Source organism: Vigna umbellata, chromosome 1, assembly GCF_029865625.1.
Source record: "Vigna umbellata cultivar VRB3 chromosome 1, Vumbellata_1.0, whole genome shotgun sequence".
Taxonomy (NCBI): Eukaryota; Viridiplantae; Streptophyta; class Magnoliopsida; order Fabales; family Fabaceae; genus Vigna; species Vigna umbellata.
In genome coordinates this window covers 73,545,841-73,565,840 of record NC_142165.1, presented here as the reverse complement: position 1 = coordinate 73,565,840, position 20,000 = coordinate 73,545,841, and the positions used below count along the sequence as shown (strand labels likewise).

Below are 20,000 nucleotides of genomic sequence, written 5' to 3'. Positions count from 1 at the left end.
GGGTTGCCTCCCAGGTAGCGCTTGTTTAACGTCACGAGCCTGACCCAAAATCCACCAACACCCATCAGTAGGTGTTTCAAACTTACCAGCACCCATCAGTAGGTGCAAAATCTTCTCACCAACACCCATCAGTAGGTGTTACAAACTTAGTATCCTTCAGTAGATACTTAACCACCTAGCATCCTTCAGTAGATGCTAAATCCAACAAAATAATGTCCAGAATAATGTTCACAAATTACAAATTATAAAACCAAATCAAAAGTTTGTAAATCTACTGGGTTGCCTCCCAGCAAGCGCTTCTTTAACGTCACTAGCTTGACCCTGTTAAAGCTCACGTTCCATCTTCTTTATAGTTGACGTAGTCCTTCCACCAACCTTTCAACTGCTTCCTTTGGACTGTCTTAGATTCTCTAGAATATGGAGACTCTATCTCTATCATCTCCTTCTCTTTAAAGCCTTTAATAACCCACAACTTGTTCTTGAGTCTTACAGGTGTGCCAAGTTGGAGTCTTAATTTTTTCCAGTCTCTAGGAACTTCTTCTCCTTTTCCAATCTCTTCTACCTTGGGTGCCTGAAAATACAAACAATGGTTATCAGAAACCTTAAGATTTTTATTTTTACCTCTAGTTATGGGTGCATCTCGAAATGCAGCTTTATAACTGGCTTCTTCCTCCTTTGCTTGTATCTCATCTTTGAACACATCCACCACCACTTTCTCCTCTCTGTCTTGGAGAACCACTATACCTTCATTCACATCAATGATAGCCCTAGCCGTTTTCATAAACGGCCTTCCAAGTATGAAAGGTATTCTCTCGGTCTCCATCTTCATCACCACAAAGTCTGCCAAGAACTGAAGTTTGCCAACACAAACTATAATGTCCTCTACAATTCCACTTGACTCCTTTGAAGATCCATCGGCCATTACTATTCTAACCTTTGCAGGTTTCATTTTAACCTTGCCAATTTGCTCCAGTAAAGAATAAGGCATCAAGTTAACACTTGAACCTAAATCAAGGAGAGCTTTCTTTACCTTTTTCTTCCCTATAGAACAAGGGATAGAAAAACTGCCTGGATCAGATGCTTTAGGAGGGAATGGCTCTTTTTTAACAGCTATACACTTCTTTGCTTCCTCATCTCTACGTCTTTTCTTTGTAGAGATGTTCTCATCAGATTTTGTGTAAACTGTGATTTTCTGTAGAATCTGCTCCCAAGGTGCTTCATTATCCAACATATTAAATAATTCTGTGAAATCCATTTGTTTCTCCTGATTTATTGGAAAAGGAAAATTGTCCTTTCTTTCTTCTTCTCTTCTCTCTTCTGTTTCATCTTCTTCCAACTCAATGATCTCTTCATTTACACTCTTGACCACTTTGCACTCTTCTCTGGGGTTAACCTCAGTATTAGCCCCAAAGTTTCTGTTGGGTCTTTCTTCCAATTGCTTGGTGATCTGACCCATCTGAATCTCCAGATTCTTTATAGCAGCTTCAGTGCTCTTTTGAGAAGATTCAGTTTTCTGGATGAATTGCTGAAGAGTTTCTTCCAACTTTGTTGATATGTCATTAAGCATAGATAATTGTTGCCACAAAGTTGGTTGCTGCTGCTGCTTATTAAACTGATTAGCCTGCCCAGCTTGTCCTTGGCCAATGCTTGGATGTGGTTTCCAACCCTGATTATAATTCCCTTGACGGTATGGAAACTGATTAGCCATGAAGTTAACATCCTCCAAGGCCTCTACTGGAAAAGCACACTGGCCATTGATGTGATCACCTCCACATAGTTCGCACAACTGGGTTTGTACCTGTGCAGCAGATTTTAACTCTTTAGGTAGTGAAGCAAGAGTTTTGGTCAGAGTTTCCAGCTGTTAAGTTAGAATCTTATTCTGTGCTAGCAGAGCATCATGGGTTTGTAATTGAAGAACCCCTTTCTGTTGCATAGGGGCGCCTCTTTCATTGTGAAGCTCATTATCACTTGTAGCCATATTTTCAATAATTTCAGTTGCTTCCTCTGGAGTTTTCCATTTGATATTGCCTCCAGCTGAGGCATCCAGCATCATCTTGGTTTGTGAACCAAGCCCTCCAAGGAAAGTTAGGACTACTTCTTGATCTTCAAAACCATGCGTGGGAGTTTTACGTAACAAGCTTTTATACCTATCCCATGCATGTCCAAGTGATTCTTCCATGCCCTGCTTGAATGAAGATATCTCTTGCTTTCCCTTAGTCACTTTAGATTGTGGGAAGTATTTATTCAAAAACTTTGCAACCACTGCTTCCCATTCTGTGAAACTTTCTTCTGGAAAAGAGTTCAACCAAAGCTTAGCATTGCCTCCCAATGAGAAAGGAAACAAGCTAAGTTTGATAGCTTCGTCTGGCACCCCATTGATCTTGACCGTATTGCAGATCTCATTAAATGTTGTAAGGTGCTCATATGGGCTTTCATGTGATAACCCAGTAAATTGATTACTCTTTACCAGTTGAATTAATGCTGGTTTGACCTCCATGTTGGCTGCATTGACTCTAGGTCGAGCTATGCTATTGAAGTGCTGAGGTCCAGCAAGATTAGTGTAATCTGCAAGAGTTCTTCTAGCATTATTATTGTTCTCCATACTCCCTGTGCTGTGAACAGAACCTTGTGGTGATGATTGTAGGAGAGTTTCAGGAGAAGGGAAAAGTTCTCTGGATGTTCTGATTCTTCTCCTCCTTCTACTCTCGTCTAGTCCTTCAAGTAGTGGTTCTGTTGTTTTCTTACTTCTAGTTCGAATTGCCTTCTGCATGCACAAGAAAACAAAACCCTAGAAAAGATTTGTTAGCACAAAAAGATATAGAAGAAAATAAAGATTGAAAAGATATAAGAAGATAAAAGATTTAGAAGATAGAATCAAATAAAATATAATAAAACCTAATCTAAAAAAAAAAATAAAATCTAATCTAAAAGATAAAATAAAATAAAATCTAACCTAACCTAAAAGATAGAATAAAAATAAAATAAAATCTAATCTAAAAAGATAAAAATAAAATCTAACCTAAAAGATAAAAATAAAATCTAATAAAATCTAACCTAAAAATAAAAAACAGAAAACAGAAAAACAGAAAACAGAAAAATAAAATAAAAAATAAAAATTCGAAAACAAAATAAAATCTAATCTAAAAAGATAAAAATAAAATCTAACCTAAAAGATAAAAATAAAATCTAATAAAATCTAACCTAAAAATAAAAAAACAGAAAACAGAAAAACAGAAAACAGAAAAATAAAATAAAATCAAATAAAATACAAACTGAAAAATATAAACAGAAAAATAAAATAAAATAAAAATTCGAAATTTAAAATAAAATAATAAAAAAAATAAGTCAAAGATAATCAATAATCACACAAATTAACCAGTTAAACCACGAATCCCCGGCAACGGCGCCAAAAACTTGATGGACAAATTTGTAAGCACCAAAATATGATGTCACAAACTTGTTTCACAATCGGCAAGTATGACCGAATCGTTCAAGTAATAAAACTTGGTAAGACCAAGTATCGTTCTTCCCAAAGGACTCACGGCCTAGTTTAGTTATGTGATTTCTTGATTAGCTAAGACTTAAGAAAACAATGATTGAAATTTTAATATGCAAGACGAAAATAAACATGTATGCATGAGTTGATCAATGGCAAAGACATAAGATAAACACTTTCAATGGATTAAATGAATGAATATGTTGTTGGGGGTCAATTTCATCTCATCCACTCTCATATATTTTAGGAATTCCTCTTTCAAATCATCATTGTTAATGCCACTCTCTAATGTACCATTCTAGATGGCTTCTCCCTAATCAAATAGTTCATACAATTCCTAGCATTCCTAATGATTAGTTCATGAGTGCAGGAGCTTAAGGCAACCAATATAATGTTGTCAGTAAAATATTGGGAGAAATTCCCCGGATCTAGATTTCCCCGTACGTGTCCGTATCAACAAAACCAATAATCATGCATTAGAATGAGTTAAACAATGCAAGCATTGAGCAAAGAGGAAAAACCCTAACTAATGATGAAAAGAAAGCATATGTCTTAATTCAAAGATGTATTCAACAAATCCATATATGAGAGCTTCAAGAGATTACATTGATTCCCCAACAAACATACAAGGTTTAGTTCACCATATTCATGGTGAACCTAGATGAATAACAATGAAAGTATGAAAGAATAAACCCAATAAAGGTGAAGAGGTAGCCTGAGCATCCAAGATCCTCCTTCAAGGGGTGAAAGAGAGAGTGTTTGCCTCGTTTCTGCCAAAGATCCCTAACTAAAGGACGTGCAAGCCCTTAAATACTAATCTAGAGTTACAAAAGATTATAAAAGTCCAAGCCCAAAAAGTGCCGCTCAGCGCCATTTACCGCTCAGCGGTAGTTACGCGTCTTCTTTCTTCCCCTCAGCGGCCATTTGCCCCTCAGCGGTTCCAACGCCACCTCTTGAGTGCCGCTCAGCGGTAGTTTGCCGCTGAGCGGTGCCTTCGACTTCTCCTTTTTGCACTCTTTCTTGTCTTTTCTAATGTCCTCTCTCTTATTCTTCACTTCTTTCACCAAATTCACCTCAAAACCTGCACAAAAACACTTAAATCAAGCATAAACCTGTCCAGCTCTCTTATTTCTGAAAATATAAACAAAATGCATGATTTCAAGCTAGTTTCTAAGTCTAAAGGTTGCTTTTAGTATCACTTTTAAGCATGAAAATAACAGTTTTTCAACTGTTATCAGGAGACCATGGCAATTTGATCATCAAACTATCCATCATGGTCTAACCAATACCATCACTATCCATCAAAAGGACAAGAAGTTTGTGCTTCATCCTTTGACTCCTACCCAAGTGGCTAAGGATCAAGCACAAATGAAGTCCTTAAGAAAGCAAGAACATGATCAAAAGAAAAAGTCAAAAAGAAAGGAAGGTCTAGCAACAAGTGTGCCACCTAAGGTCACTCAACATGAAGTCCTTTTAAACAAAAAGACTTTAATCAATATACTTCAAGTTGAGCAACCTTCATATCTTCTTCTTTGTCAAGGGACACTTACATGCACATCTAGTGATTCAAAGACTTCAACTCTCTCTCCATCCATTCAAAAACTTTTGAAAGAATTTGATGATCTATTCCCACAAGAAATTCCAAAAGGGCTTCCACCCATAAGAGGAATTGAACATCAAATTGATTTCATTCCAGGGGCAGTTCTTCCTAATAGGCCAGCCTATAGGACAAATCCCCAAGAAACTAAGGAGATTGAGACACAAGTCCAAGAGTTGCTAGATAAAGGCTTAGTTCAAAAGAGTCTAAGTCCCTGTGCTGTACCAGTGTTACTTGTACCAAAAAAAGATGGGAAGTGGCGCATGTGTTGTGATTGTAGAGCTATCAATAACATCACAATCAAGTATAGACATCCCATTCCTAGGCTTGATGATATGTTGGATGAATTACATGGAGCACAAATATTTTCAAAGGTAGATTTAAAAAGTGGCTATCACCAAATAAGAATTAAAGAAGGTGATGAATGGAAAACTGCCTTTAAAACCAAGTTTGGATTATATGAATGGCTAGTTATGCCTTTTGGTCTTACAAATGCTCCAAGCACATTCATGAGACTTATGAATCATGTCCTTAGGGATTGCATTGGGAAGTTTGTAGTTGTTTATTTTGATGACATCTTGGTATATAGTCAAAATTTGCAAAATCATGAAAATCATTTGAGAGTTGTTTTAACAATTCTTAGAACACACAAATTGTTTGCAAACTTTGACAAGTGTACCTTTTGTGTTGATAGTGTCATATTTCTTGGATTTCTGGTCACCAAAAATGGGGTTCATGTGGACCCAGAAAAAATAAAGGCCATCCAAGATTGGCCTCCTCCAAAGAATGTAGGAGAAGTAAGGAGCTTCCATGGGTTGGCAAGCTTTTATAGAAGATTTGTTCCTAACTTCTCTAGTCTTGCTTCACCCCTCAATGAGTTGGTGAAAAAAGATGTTACATTCCATTGGGGGATAAACAACAAAAAGCTTTTGAGCTACTCAAAGAGAAGCTCACACAAGCACCCATTCTAGCTTTGCCAAATTTTTCCAAAACTTTTGAGCTAGAATGTGATGCTTCAGGATTTGGCATAGGTGCAGTATTATTACAAGAAGGACACCCAATTGCATACTTTAGTGAAAAACTTCATGGTGCCTCTTGTAATTACCCCACCTATGACAAGGAACTTTATGCACTTGTGAGGGCTCTTCAAACTTGGGAACATTACCTTGTTGCCAAGGAGTTTATCATTCATAGTGATCATGAATCACTTAAGTATTTGAAGAGTCAACACAAGTTACAAAAGAGGCATGCTAAGTGGTTGGAATTCATTGAACAATTCACTTATGTTATTAAATACAAGAAAGGAAAATCCAATGTGGTGGCTGATGCTTTGTCAAGAAAAATTAATCTATTAGCTACATTGGGAGCTCAAATTCTTGGATTTAATAACATTCTTGAATTATATTCACAAGATCTTGATTTTGCTCATATCTATGAGGAATGTCTCAATAAGCCTCAAGGAGGATTCTATGTGAAAGAGGGGTATCTTTTTAAAGAAGGAAAAATTTGCATTCCCCAAGGTTCACATAGAAAACTCCTTGTTAAAGAGACACATGAGGGAGGATTAATGGGACATTTTGGGGTAGAAAAGACCCTTGGCATGTTGAAAGAAAAATTCTTTTGGCCTCACATGAGAAGGGATGTTCAAAGGCATTGCTTTAAGTGTATAACTTGTTTAGAAGCTAAATCTAAATCAATGCCTCATGGACTTTATACTCCTTTGAATGTTGCTTCCACCCCTTGGGAAGAGATAAGTATGGATTTTGTGTTAGGTCTTCCCAAAACTTCTAGGGGTTTTGATTCTATCTTTGTGGTGGTAGATAGGTTTAGCAAAATGGCTCATTTTATACCTTGCCACAAAGTAGATGATGCAAGCAACATTGCAAAGTTATTCTTTAGAGATGTGGTTAAACTTCATGGTCTACCTAAGGTAATCGTTTCGGATAGAGATACAAAATTTCTTAGTCACTTTTGGAGGACCTTATGGTCTAGATTAGGGACTAAGTTATCTTTTTCTACTACTTGCCATCCTCAAACAGATGGTCAAACTGAGGTAGTAAATAGATCTCTTTCCACTTTACTAAGGGTAGTTCTAAAAGGTAATCACAAATCTTGGGATGAGTATCTTCCTCATGTTGAGTTTGCCTACAATAGAGTAGTTCATGGAATTACTAAATTATCTCCTTTTGAAGTTGTTTATGGTTTTAATCCTTTGACACCCATGGATTTAATACCCCTTCCAAATTCTATTGATTTTGTTCATCAAGATGGGGTATCTAAATCTAAATTTATTAAAGATTTACATCAAAGGGTTAAAATTCAAATTCAACAACAAAATGAGAAATATGCCAAGAAACATAATAAGGGCAAGAAAGAGTTAATCTTCAATGAAGGAGATTTAGTTTGGATCCATCTTAGAAAGGAAAGATTTCCTCAACTAAGAAAGTCCAAACTCAATCCTAGAGGAGATGGACCCTTTAGAGTGATCAGGAGGATTAATAACAATGCATATCAACTTGATCTTCCTCCTGAATATGGTGTTCATGCTACCTTCAATGTATCTGATCTTAAACCTTTTGCAGGATTTGCTAGTGAAGATGAAGATCTTTTGGATTTGAGGGCAAATCCTTCTCAAGAGGGAGGGGATGATACAAGAAGGTCTAACACCATAGGACCCATCACAAGAGGAATGGCCAAAAAGCTCCAAGATGAATATTCTCCTCAAGGTCAAGTACTATTTGCTATCTTTGGATGGAAAATTGGAGAACAAGAAGATATGCCAAATCTGCCAAAACATGGAGAAGGGTAAAAAGGACATTTCTATACAAAAGGGGTGTACTTATCCTTCTATGGGGCTGCATGAGTAATTGTTTTTCTTCACATAAAACTTGATTTTCACGTGTTTTAGAAGCTATACATGTAGCACATGGGTTCAGATCTGCCACGTGAAAGTTGAGTGCTTAAAGCCTTGAGATTAATCTATAAAATCTCATAGGAAAAGCTTGTAAAGCACTTTTGGATTGTAGTAAAGAATTTCTGCTGAAATGCATAGCAAATTCCTTCTCCAATAGTCACTTCTTAGCTTGATTTCCATTGCAACTTCCTTCCACTCTAGGAAGCCTTCTGAGTTGTGAATCACCTCTCCAAGCTAGCCTCCATATCCATTCACCTTAAACTCCAAACATCCGCTGCTTCACATCCAAAACTCTTCATCAATCTGCTCACAAAACTCCAAGTCTGCAGCTGCCCATGCTACTGTTCCATTGGTTTCAGCAAGCTGTTCAAGCCTCCCTGCACCTCCAATCTCACGGATCTGCTTCTCCACATCTCCTAGGATGTATCATTCACATTCGACATACACATCCTGCTTAGTATCATAATCACAATCACAACATCATGCATTTGTTTACAAAGCTTGTGAATCACCTGTATCAGCATCTAATGTGCACATCTCAACATCAATCAATATCAAAGCATCATCAGGCATTACTTATCAAACAACAATCATAAGCAAACCATCATAACAGACAAAGTTTCCAATTGAGTACATCAAACCTTATTCTAAAACCAAAAACTAGGTCCAGAAGTATAAAACCACACAGAAACATAACTCCTACTCTAGTGCTGATAGCATTCATCAGTAAATGTTATCTCAGTTCCTCATCAGTCTGAGCTGTCATTTGTATCCTCCTCTTCTTCCTCATCTTTAGCATCCTCAAATGCACTATCTTCATCATCATCAGCATCATCTTCATCCATCTCCATAGTTGAAGCTTCAGTTGCTCCAGCTCTGCCGCCTTGGAGTTGCTCCTCTGGCCAAGCTATCACATTATGGAACTCCTCCATAGTCCACCTGTGTGCTGGAGGTGTATCATACATTCCAACAATCATCTCAGCAGTGGCCACCTGCCCTCAGTGGATAGACTGCAACTGTGCACCTATAAGAGACATATACATGTCCCTCATTTGGAAAGGTTTTGCTTCATGTGTCTCAGCAGATGCCTGACTCTATGCTTGTCCTCTTTCTCTATGAATACGACATGGTGGAACTGGCTGAGCTGCCTCCTCACCTCCACAGTATTGTCTATAATAAGCCTCGTCAATTGCTTTCCTTAGCCTCTCAAATGGTGGAGCAGAAGTATCCACCCCAGCTAGCTTGCAAAGGTGTGTGATCAAAGAAGGATGTCCTAAGGGTGCTTTACACACCCTTATGTCATCAGCTATTACTTGTCCAATATTGACATTCAAGTTCCTGATCGCACAGTAAAGGAGGAGTGCCCTGCTAAGAGTGATGTCTGATACATGAGAACATGGCTGAATGTTGGCATGAGAAAATGCCATCCAATACTTTGCAAGAGGATTCAAGTCAGTCCTCCTAATGTTCACCATAGAACCAGTTCTATTCCTCTGAAAATGTCCTCCAGGTATACACAAAACTCTCTCCACATCATCAAAATCAGTGCCTTCTTCCATACAGAGAGCAAATTGGCACTGCTCACCAGCCCATACAGTACCCAAGAAGCTGTTGATAGAGTCAGGATCATACCTAATAGTGTGGCCTCTGACATAGCCTAGGTAATCCTCAGCCGGATAACCATCAATCTTCCTTGCATTGGTGTAGAATTCTTTCACCACAGCTATATTGGCTGGTGTAGGGTATGTGGCTAGCTTCCCCCAATCATTTCCCAACAATTGCTCTCCAAATGGAGGAGCAAAGTTAGGTATCATTCCAACTTTTCTCACCATAAGGAGTCTCCTATCTTGGACCACCTTAAAATGTTTCTCATGCTTGCGAGATAGGAACCTACTAGAGTGGGGTTCTTCTGGTTCCTTTTCTTTCCTTTTGGCTGCAATGGTCTTCACTCTTTTGGCTGAAGAAGATGTCATTCCTACATCAAACACAGATTAAAAAACCACAAGACATGTTGTTAAGCATTAGTACACCAAAAACAACACCCTAATTCCATGTTAAACCACCGCTGAGGGTCAAAATCACCCCTCAGCGCCACCAATGCAACAATCCAGTACACAATTTAGCAAAATATAATGTCTGTCAAAGTGCCGCTTAGCGACAATTTACCCCTGAGCGGTGATTCTGCAGATTTTTGAAAAACTGCACTTTTAACCTTTCCTAACTCCACCCACATGCAATTTTCAATCTTCCAGATCAAAATCAATCAGTTCAATCGGTTCAAACATCAATTAATTCATTAAATCATGCATAGGAATCAAAACCCCTAAAAATTCATGTTTCAATAATCAAATTCATACTCAAGAACCCTAGAATGAAAAATGTTTGACTTACTTGGGTGGAGATGCTAGATGAGTGGAGAATGCTTTCAAACTATGAAGAATAATGATGCTCTCTCCCAACCCCAAACTTAGATGGAAAGCTAGTTAGAAAGTGAGTGGAAAGGAGATTTTCTCAAGAAGAATGAAGGGAAAATTGTAAAGAACCTTTGTAAAAGTATGTAGGAGTGTGTGTGTAGAGAAAAATCTGAAAATAGAAGCCAAGGCGCGACTTAGGGTATAAAAATACCCCATTGGGCTCGGGTTCCGCTAAGGGGCAACCTAAGCCCATTTTGCGACACTACCGCTCAGTGGCACTTTCGTGAAGTGCTCTTCTTCTTCCTAGCTTAACCTAGGTGCCTCCTACACATGCCCCTCACTTGCTCCCTGTAATTAAATTCTCAGATTACTCATGCAAATCCTTATCATGCAACTAAAGCAAAACAAACAAAAATATAATCAATCAATTGGGTTTCCTCCCAGGTAGCACTTGTCTAACGTCACGAGCCTGACCCAAAATCCACCAACACCCATCAGTAGGTGCAACAAACCTAGTATCTTTCAGTAGATACTTAACCACCTAGCATCCTTTAGTAGATGCTATACCCAAAAATTTACAAAAGTAATGTCCAAGTTTATAAAAATTTACAAAACCAAAATAAAATCAAAAGAAAATTTGTCCTCAAATCACTGGAATGCCTTCCAGCAAGCGCTCTTTTAACGTCATTAGCTTGACCCAATAAAGCTCAAGTTCCTTCTTCATGGTTGATGTTCATATCACACCAACTCATCCACTGCTTTCGATCCACTTTTCTGACTCTTCTGGAATGTGGAGACTCTATCTCTATCATCTCATTTTCTTTGTAGTCTTTCACAACCCACAACTTGTTTTTGAATTTCACAGGTTTACCAAGTTGGAGTCGTTCTTTCATCCAGTCATCATGGACCTTTCTTCCTTTCCCAATCTTTTCTTCTTCCTGTACCTGAAACAAACAACAATCTTTACCTTTGACCTTTGGCTTTTCATCTTCAGGGCTAGTCATGAGTACATCTTGATATGCAACTTTATGACTAGCTTCTTCCTCCTGCATCTGCCTCTCTTCTTTGAATACATCTACAACAACTCTTTCTTCTCGGTCTTGGAGCACCACTACACCTTCATCCACATCAATGATGGCTTTGGCAGTTTTCATAAACGGTCTTCCGAGAATAATGGGTATCTTTTCACTCTCCATCTCCATCACCACAAAGTCCACCAAGAACTGTAGTTTGCCTACTCAAACTATAACATCCTCTGCTATACCATAGGGATTCTTTGAGGATCCATCTGCCATTACTAAATTAATCTTTATAGGCTTCACATCAACATCACCAATCTGCTCAAGTAAAGAATAAGGCATCAAATTAACACTTGATCCTAAATCAAGTAAAGCCTTCTTTATCATTTTCTTCCCTATTGTGCATGGAATGGAGAAACCTCTTGGATCTTTTGCTTTTGGAGAGAATGGCTTCTTTTTAACAGCTTTATACTCATTTGTCTCAATATCTCTACGTCTTTTCTTTGTAGAGACTTCTTCATCAGGCTTTGTATAAACTACAATATGCTGTAATATCTCCTTCCAAGGTACATCATTATCCACCATCTTGAATATTTCTGTAAAATCAAATTGTTTCTCATGATTTGTTGGAAAAAGAAGAATATCTTCACTCTTTATCTCTCTTATCTCTTCTTTCTCTTTTCTCTCTTCTTTTTCTTTTTCTCTCTTTTCTCTTTCTTCTTTTTCTTTCTCCCTTTCTAACTCAACTGTTTCAACATTTGTACTCTCCAACACTTTACATTCTTCCCTGGGGTTAACCTCAGTATTAGCCCCAAAATTTTTGTCAGGCCTTTCTTCCAACTGCTTAGTAATCTAACCCATTTGCATCTCCAAGTTCTTAATAGCAACTTCAGTGCTCTTTTGAGTAGATGCAGTTGCCTGTATGAATTGCTGAAGAGTTTCTTCGGTCCTTATTGATCTTTCATTAAGTGTAGTTATTTGTTGCCATAAGGTTGGTTGTTGTTGTTGCTTGTTAAACTGCCCTGATTGTCCAGCTTTCCCACTTTGTCCTTGACCAATACTTGGGTGTGGTTTCTACCCTTGATTGAAATTCCCCTAACGGTATGGAAATTGATTGGCCATGAAGTTAACATCCTCTAAAGCTTCTGCTGGAAAGGCGCATTGACCATTGATATGGTCACCCCCACATAATTCACACAGCTGTGGTTGAACCTGTGCAGCAGTCTTTAACTCTTTTGGCAGTTGTGCAAGTATCTTTGTGAGATTCTCCAATTATTGAGTTAGTATCTTGTTCTTAGCTAGCAAGGCATCATTGGATTGCAACTGTAGAACTCCTTTTTGTTGAATAGGAGCTCCTCTTTCACTGTTCAGCTCATTATCATTAGTAGCCATGTTTTCAATTATTTATGTGGCTTCCTCTAGAGTCTTCCATTTGATATTGCCTCCCGTTGAGGCGTCAAGCATCATCTTGGTTTGTGAACCAAGACCTCCAAGGAAGGCTAGGACTACTTCTACTTCATCAAATCCATGCGTGGGAGTCTTTCTTAATAGGCTTTTGTATCTATCCCATGCATGACCTAATGATTCCTCCATGCCTTGCCTAAAAGATGAAATATCTTGCTTTCCTTTGTTTACTTTAGATTGTGGGAAATATTTGTTCAAGAACTTTGTCACCACAGCTTCCCACTCTGTAAAGCTCCCTTCTGAAAAAGAGTTCAACCAAAGCTTAGCGTTGCCTCCTAATGAGAAGGGAAACAAGCTAAGTTTGATTGCTTCGTCAAGCACCCCATTTATCTTCACTGTATTGCAAATCTCATTAAAAGTATGAGGTGCTCATATGGGCTTTCGTGAGACAACCCATTAAATTGGTTACTCTTAACCAGTTGGATTAATGTCGGCTTCACCTCCATATTAGCTGCATTGACCCTCGGTGTTGCTATGCTATTGAAATGCTGAGGGCCAACTACATTAGTGTAATCTGCAAGAGTCCGTCTAACATTATTATTCTCCATCTCCTCAGTGCTATGGTAAGAACCTTGTGGTGAAGGTTGCAAGAGATCTTCCGGAGGAGGGAAAAGTTCTCTAGATGTACGGATTCTTCTCCTCCGTCTACTCTCGTCTAAGCCTTCAAGAAGAGGTTCCGAGGTTTTCTTGCTTCTAGTTCGAATTGCTTCCTGCATACACAAGAAAACAAGTCCCTAGAAAAATTTGTTAGCACAAAAAGATAGAGAAGAAGACATAAAACCAGAGATAAAAAGATAAAATAAAAACAAAAAAAATAAAAACAAAAAATAAAAACAGAAAACAGAAAAAATAAAAACAGAAAAATAAAATAAAATAAAAACTGATAAAAATAAAAAAAAAATAAAATAAAATAAAATAAAATAAAATAAAATAAAATAAAATAAAATAAAATAAAATAAAAACCGAAAATAAAAACAGAAAATAAAAACAGAAATTCAAATTTCAAAATTCAAAATTAGAGTCAAAGATAATCAATAATCACACAAATAAACTAGTTAAACCACGAGATAGCTAAAGTTATTATAGTCATCTAAACAACCATAACGAAACTTTATATGCAAACTAGTTATACAAAACTATATACAAGATAGCTAACTTAAGATACTAAACAACCGCAACACCTCCATCTAATGCCTACTACAAAGAAACCTCTTCACCATTTGCTCACACCCACCAGATGATCATAACTAACAAAGAAGCAAAGAAACCTACAAACACAATCATAAACAAAAGGGTAACCTAGATACACAACAATTCATATTCAACTTAAAACATCTTATACATTGATCAAATATAATGTAAATCAACCCAAACATCTTAACATGCAACGACCTAGACTAGATTATCTCGATTTAGAATGAATGTTGAGCTATGGCAGGTTGTGCACTTGTGGTGACCTTTACTGCTTTTCAAAGCCATTGCCCATGTGTTTTACCCTACACTCACAAGGTTAGTTTGTACCGTGTTGTAGGTCATACTAGAAGCACCTAGACTAAGACCTCTTACTACTCTCACCACATGTGTCAATCTTCTCTACTTGAGAATGAAAGACCATTAGAGTGTCAGTATAACCCCCAAGATTGAGCTTCCTACATTCATATTAACGATACTTGAAACCAACACTAGGAAGTTCCACCTTAGAACTCATTTCCCTATCGTTTCCACTTAATAAACAAGTAGACTTAACAATGCATACATCACCATAAAAATCATAATAAACTATCACACATACATCATAGAACTTAAAACAGCACATCCCTAAAACATAGAACAAACTAAAAATGAAGACCCAAAACCTGAATCAAGGGCACTTGGAGGGCATCCAACACTGCATCAACTTTTGAAACTCTCTTATTCTGACTTTGGTGACCTTATACACAAGTTTAAATAATTCCTACAACCCCTTAGACACTAAGAAGAATTTAAAAATAGATCTCTAACTTGAATTAACCACTCCAAAACTCATTTAACCATTTTGGACTACCTAAACTCACTTTTACAACTTCCTATACCAATTTCAGCAAACTAAAGAACTAGACAAGTCCTAATTGACTTAACTAAAGACCCCAAATTGTTCACTTTAGTCGTGATTCTCCAACTGACAATCTCACTACTCCAAACATCCAATTTTTACTAAAAACCACACCAAGACCAACTATGGATTACTCCTTTCTGGTTCTAGTTCAGTTTCCATACAATACATACTTCTCACAGATCTTAACAGACCCTAAAATAGACCTGAAAAACCAGATTCCACAAACCAACCTTTTCCTTACATATTTGACTATTAAAACCCTTATTTTAGCTACTAAAACCATAACCTTGACCACTTCTCACTGATGGGTGTCTGATGACAAATTTATGAACACCGAAAAACGGCGCCAAAAACTTGTTTACCCTCGGCAAGTGTGACCGAATCGTATCAAGTAATAAACTCGGTTAGACCAAATATCGTTCTCCCAAAGGACTCACGGCCTAGTTAGTTATATGATTTGTTGATTATTTAAGACTTGTGAATAAATTCTTGAGGTTTCAAATGCAAAAGACAATAAGTAAACATGTATGCATGAGTTTTGATCAATGGAAATGATGAACACAAACACTTGAACGAATTAGATTGATGAGTATGTTGTTGGGGTAATCAATTTCATCTTATCCACTCTCATATACTTTTAGGAATTCATCATTCTTTTCATCAATGTTAATGCCACTCTCTAAATCACCTTGCAAGAAGGCCTATCCTTAATTACGAGTTCATACAATTCCTAGCATCCCTAATAATTAATTCTGAAGCACAGAAGCTTAAAAGCAAGCAACCCTCATATTCCTATGTCTAGGCAACATGCTATTGGGAGAATTTCCCCGAATCTCGATTTCCCCGTACGTTCCCACATCGACAAAATCAATAATCATGACATCGAATGAGTTAAACAATGCATGCTTTGAGCAAAGAGGAAAAACCCTAACTAATGATGAAAGAAAGCATGTATCTCAAATAAGATGTTTAAACACAAATTCCATATATGAGAGCTTCAAAAGATTACATTGATTCCCCAACAACAATACAAAGTTTAGTTCACCATATTCATGGTGAAACTAGATGAACAATAATGAAAGAATGGAAGAGATAGAAAAACCCTAGAAAGAGAAGAGGAGAGCCGTCACCATCTCCCAATCTACCCCCAAGGGGTGAAAAGTATGTTTCTGCTTCCTCCCAGACAAAGATACAAACCCTAGGAAGTCCTAAAGCTTATATACTATTCGAAATATTACAGAAAAGTGGGCCTAAGCCCAAAAGACCACCGCTCAGCGGTAAACTGCCGCTCAGCGGTACCAGTGCGTAGTCAATTCTCCCCTTAGCTGCACTTTCACCCCTCAGCGGAGCCAACGGGTGTTCCTGAGTGCCGCTCAGCGGTAAACTGGCGTTGAGCGGGACTTGCGGCTTCTCTTCTTTTGCACTTTATGAGTTCTTTTCTGATTCCATCTCTATGCTTCTTCACTTCTTTCACCAAATTCACCTTAAAACCTGCATAAAACACTGAAATCAAGCATAAACTTGTCCAGCTCTCTTATTTCCAAAAATATGAACAAAAGCATGATTCCAAGCTAGTTTCTGAGTGTTAAAGGTTGCTTTTGGTATCAATTTTAAGCATGAAAGTAACAGTTTTTCAAAGTTATTAGTGTCGCACCCCATACAAATTTGGTGTGCAATAAGAATGCAATATAGACTAGGAAGTGACTCCTACGTCGTCTCTCGAGGACCAAATGTGGTTCGAGTATTAGGTCAAACATGCAGTGGGGGGGGGGGTTGGAAGTGTTTTTGCAAGGAAAATTATACTAAATTAAAACTGGAAATTGAAGACAACCAAATATAATTAAAAATGATGAAAGAAAAAGCAAGACTTGATGTGAAGGAAATGAGATGTATTAAAACAAGGTAAGTTGAAGGGTTCTATAAGTAGTAAAGACGAAGGGTATTAAAACAGTAAAATGGAAACTAAAGCTGAACAACACAAGAATAAGTCGAACGATATTAAAGCAAGACTTGATGGAAATGAGATGAAAACTAAACAAATGCACAAGACAAAGCCGAACGGTCTCTAACAATGAAGCATGTTAGAGACCTAACGATATTAATTTAAAACCGAACGGTCTATAAAAATTGCAGAAATAGTAAATGTGCATAATAAAAAAGCAGCATAAACGAAGTTGGAGAAACAAAACGCTGGAACAGTAAAGGCTCAGGCAGAAATGAAATTGTAGTGAATTAAAATGCACCAAATGAACTCAAACATAAAACTCAAATCTAGAATTGCAAATGATAACGAAACAGCATATTAAAACGAATGAACAGTAAAACATAGAACAGTAAAAACGCAGCACAACAATGAAGATGATGATGAACAGTAAAAACACAACAGCAAAGAAGAAGGAACGAAAACAAAAATGAAAAGTGGATGTAGCAAACATTTCAATTCTTAAATTGCACTGTAAAAAAGATTAAATACATGAAAATGGAAATGAAATGATGGAAAACCATCAAGAAATCACATTGGACCTCTTACTATTCAAGAAGAAGAAGGATCATCTAACATTTTACTTCTATGGAAGGTTACTTATAAAAATCCTTCTTCTCTTAACTAAAGCACTTATATTTTGTTTTGTAGGAATTAATAAATCTTGGAGAATATGATTGAGCCATCCAAGAAAGAACCAAGCAAAGGAGCCAAAAAGCAAAGGAGGTGCTTACGGCATGCACCAGCATTTTCCACGTGAATGTTGGCTGATTTGGAAGGAAGCACACACCTTGCTGGATGAGCTGGAATGAGGCATGGATTTTGCTTGATCAAAATCTGAATAATTTGAATTTTAGGAGGGAATTACAAACAGAATTTAGGCTCCTCTTCACCTATAAATAAGAGGGCCTTTTCTTTGTATTGGGTTACTTTTGAGCTTAGTAAATTGCTGCTGAAATTCATTGCCAACCCTATTGCTCTTGAGTCACTAATTCTCTCTACTTTCTCTTCCCTTTCCTCTAGCTTCCTTCCATTGTAGGAAGGCCTTCTGAGCTGTGAGGTTCCCACACATACTTATTCCACTCAAATACACCAAAATCTCACCCAATTGCTACTGCATCCACTCTGCTGTATTTCATCCACTGCACCAATACTGTTTTTCATCCGCTGCATCTGTTTTGTCTGCAAGGCCAGGTCATTCAAGCATGGATAAGCTTCCATCATGAAAGCAAAACCTAGACCTCTCCAAAAGGGGAGGAGGAAGAAGAAGCTCCGAAGAACAGAAAACTAATGGGGTATATATACCCCAAATTACAAAAATTCCCTTCTAATGGGCTTCTACCAAAGATGGCCAAAAAATGAGCCCAAAGCTACACTAAAAAAGGAGATTCAAATACAATGTTGTTGTGGAAAATGGAAAATAACGTGGCCACACTCTAGAAGTCCAGAATATGCTTCCAACACTGCTGTTGTTCCTCTGGTTACTACATTTGACTGTTCGGTTCTTAAGGGCTTAGACCGATCGGTTAAGCATTGTTCTACAGGTTCATGAACTGGTTGCACAATCATTACAAGGTCATTCGGTCATGCATTCTCAGACAATAGCACTCTGTTGTTCCGTGCAGGCTCGCTCTTTGACCATTTGGTAGTTATCCACAGACCGTTCGATCAAGTCTTCAATAGACTGTTCAGTCAAGTCTTCAACAGACCGTTCGGTGTAGCAATGCAGACTAGTTCAGGGAAACTCATGCACTAAGATTCTGCCACGTGTCCAAATCCTCCAAACACAGATCTAACCATTAAGAAGCTGCCACGTCATTAATCCTCTGCACACCAAATAGACCAACCACATGCTGCCACATCACCCCCCTCTGCCACATCATCATATTCTCCCCAGAAACCCTAATTCCCAAATCCAAACCCTAGCCACCTATGGTGCCATCCGCCGTTGTCGCGCAACCTCCACGACCACCGTTCATCTCCTCCTTTCTTGTCAGCGCATCAACGAACCACCACTCCCGCCACCACAACGCCTCAACCATGCTGCCCTGTCACCGGACAATCACCATCTTCCTCGCGAGATCCGCCGCTTCGCCTAGCACCACACTGTCAACCTTCACGCCGTCGCCATCCTTTTCGTCACGCGCAAACAAGTGTCACTGCCACTGCCATGACCGCAACCACAAACTCCGCCACTACTAGCAACTCGCACCGCCACCACGATTCACGTTCATCACCATCAACACCATCGCGAGTTCTTCATCGCCCCAACAATCGCGATGCAACCTGCATCAGAAACACAACTCGCGAGAATCACCCAAACCTCAAGTCGTCGTTGCACAACAACCACCTTCATCGTCCTTCACCTTCAAACTGCCCAACCTCCACCGTAAGCAACCCTTACCTCTGAAAAACGCAAGCCGCCGCGACTGCATCAAGTCTCGCCGTCAACAGCGAAACCACCTTGTCGTCGCCTATCCGCGCCGCGACACCACCATCAAACACGAACCAGCCACCGCGAGACTTCAACCACGTCCTCCACCAGCAAAGTAGCCGCCGTAGGAGCAAAGGGGGAAGCCCTTTCCCAATCTGAAACCCTAATTGGGTGAGAAAGAGGGCTGCCACGTGGCAAACACTCATTGGTCGCGTCCTCCCTCGGTCAAAGCTGGTCAACAGGGACTTCTGGTGCAATTTTGGAGAATTCTGAAGGGGCTAAAGTGCAAATTGAGGAAATTTCAGGGCATTTGTGCAATTTTGGAAAGTCAGAAAAACTAAAAGATAAAATTCAGTTGTTGAATTAATTTAATTTGGGAATATCAACAGAAAATATCTTCTAAATAATGTTATAATTATCTAAATCTTTTAGTTATTTGGAAGATAAAAGATAAAAGATTCTATCAACTGAATATTCAGAGTCCAAGCCCAATCAAGCCCTATATAAAGAGACTCAGGGGAGGCAGAAGAGGGCACTTCATTCATTCATCCACTAATTCTCTCTCTCTTATTTCATCTTGTATTCA

The 20,000-nt window shown here is 38.3% G+C and overlaps 1 pseudogene; it reads right to left on the bottom strand.

The window, feature by feature from the left end:
- Window positions 1–19,620, bottom strand: part of LOC148206261 (uncharacterized) — a 57,908-nt pseudogene extending 38,288 nt beyond the window's left edge.
- Window positions 19,621–20,000: the final 380 nt, after the last annotated feature.